Here is a 2,656-nt window from a genome sequence, read left to right as displayed (position 1 = left end):
CGCCAGCCCGCCCGCCCGTGCGCGCCCGGCTGCCCGCCCGCCCGAGCCCCGGGAGGCCGGCGCGCGCCCCCACGGGTCGGAACGCACCGGCGGGCGAGGACGGACCGCGCGCAGCGAGAGCCCCCCGCACCCCTCCTGGGAGGGAGAGAACCTGGAGGCGGAGATCTGCACCCTGGGCCTCCCAGTCTGCGGCCCCGCGTCCCACCCCAGCTGGGGGTCTGGTGCTTGCACTGGGGTGGGGGCAGAGGAGCACCGCCTGGGAGCTCGGTGACCTATTTCGTTCCTGAGGTCTCCCTGCGGAGTCCCAGTCTCTAGCGACCTGCTTCTCCACGCCTTTCCCTAAACTGCCACATTCCTGGCCCAAAGAATTGCTTAGGGTGGCCTTCGGGATTAGCAGTAAGGATGCAGGGTGAGCAAGTTAGGGAGGCTGATCTTTAAAGCAGCAAAATGATTGGCCAGCTATTTTAGAATTGCCTCTGACCACACTGCTTCCTGATCCCAAAGGGGTTCCTTTCCTTAGGTGTGTCTTAGATCGGGTTCATTATTACTGTTCCCCGGGAACATTTGCTTAACTGCATATAAGGTGCGGTTATGTGAATCAACATTATCGTCATATTGCACTTATTAAGTGGTCCTTGAGCTGTGTTTTCAAATGGAAATCATTTACTGAGTTCCGGCAGAAGCTTCCTGCAGAGGCTGGCCAAAACCCATTCATTTAGGTACTGAAGTGGCAGTGTTAATTTATTTTTTCATTTTAACACATCGGTAGGTTCTAAGATTAAGAACCTGATAGCCGTCTGCTTTTATGAGCTCATGTCTCCTTTGGATACAAAACCTAGAGCACCTAGGAGATCTTAAGTTTAAAAATGATCTCCCAGCTTAGAGGTGGGAGAAAACAAGGCATGATATTGTGGTTTTTCTTTTCAGCAGTGAAGGTTTCCTGACTGCCTTTCTCCACACTCACAGAAAGGGTCCTGTATAAATAGAGATGTTCTGCAGAACGGGGGACCCTTCCTACCCCATCATCATCCTCTGGTCATCCTGCCTCCCCCTGGTGATCACTGTCATTTCTCACCCCAGACCTGCAGATTCACCTACCCTTGACTTCCTCTTGTCCCTTTTCCTCCCTTTCTCCCATCCATGAGCTCCTGCCTCTGCAAGATCATCCTGCCTCTCCCTGCAGGCCAGTTCACAACTACAGATCAGTAGTTCTGGGGTGGGGCCCAGACTCTGCATTTGCAAGCCTCTGTCCTAGAGATCCTGCTGCTCCTGGTCCATGGACTACACTTTGAAAAGCAAGCTTCAATGGAGTTTCAAGAACCGCTTGTACCCGGTGGGGAGGCATCAGACACCTGTACCTGCCAAGAACCATGCTAATTGCTGGGAGCGCATATTCAGTAAGATGTGACTTTTCTACTCACAGGCATGTATGTGTGGTGGTCACAGATGCATGAAAAGGAACAATAATAGTAGGCAGCAAAGGCTGTAATGAAGCGACATATATGTTCCTGTCAATTTCTCTGTGATGAATCAAAGCATTTTTAGAATGAAGTGTTGAAAAATATTTGTTTGAGCATATACATAGCAGTTTTGGCATGGTACAGTTCAAACTACCTGCCAAAATTTAGGGGGCTCCCATGAGCACTGCAGCTCAGGGCAGGCGAATGTGCGGTGCCAGCCAGACACTTTTCTAGTCAATGACACTGAGACAGGCCCTGCCCTCTGGAGCCGACACTAGTGGAACGTACTCCCTCTTTAACGTGCTTGGGAAAGAAGGGGGAAAAAAGAGAAGCAAGTGTTGGGAAGAGAAAAGGTAATGAAGTGGATGTGTTTTCTTGCAGTGAAATCTTGAGTTAAAGGAAGAAACTGAAGGAAATTCCACCTGGGGCTGGATACGGCCAAATGGCAGCGCCGAGGGGTTGCGGCAGGTGGGCACCAGCTCCCCCAGTTTGCCAAGGTCAACTGTGTGTTCACAGTTCTGCTCCGTTATGCCTTCCCCTCGAGTGATTACTTGTAACAACAACAACAACAACAACAACAACAAAGACTTTGGACTTTACTCCAAATTCTACGTTTTTTGTACATTTGTTAGGACTTTTGTTGCCAAGGGGGCAGAAATCCAATTCAAACGAACTTAGTTCAAAATGGGTATTGTTCCTGGAGTGGCTGGGAAAGAGCCTGGAGTGGTGTCTGCAAGGCCACCTTCTCAGTTCCTCCACCGCTCATCACAGGACACTGGAGCAGATGCAGGTGACGTTTATTGTCTTTTCATTTACCTTTTTGTTGCTTTATATATATATATAGCTTTGGCAAGAAATTGTAAACCTTAAGCACAGCCTGGCATTTTCACAACCTATACTAGCAATGATTGTTTTGTCTGAGAAAGGTTCTGTGCCCATCTTAAATGTACACAGTGTCTTTGCTAACTTCGACCCTGTACCCACATTTCCTGGCCCTTCCTTGTGATTGAATTTATAGATTGTGGGGATGTCCCAGATTACTGGCTGGAGCAAGTCATAAACAGAGCCAGTCCCATATGGAGTACATGGTGTCTATGTTGAAATGTTACTGGTCAGCTTCTTTGCTGCCTGTGTTAATGACTGTGAGTCAATTTCTATATATTTGATTAACTGGTGCGCTAATTGGAACCAGATGA

The sequence above is a fragment of the Callorhinus ursinus genome, unplaced genomic scaffold (genome assembly GCF_003265705.2).
Source record: "Callorhinus ursinus isolate GAN/ISIS: 27379988/994484 unplaced genomic scaffold, GSC_fseal_2.0 scaffold7, whole genome shotgun sequence".
Taxonomy (NCBI): Eukaryota; Metazoa; Chordata; class Mammalia; order Carnivora; family Otariidae; genus Callorhinus; species Callorhinus ursinus.
The sequence above is the reverse complement of the archived record's forward strand: the minus strand, read 5'-3'. Positions refer to the sequence as shown.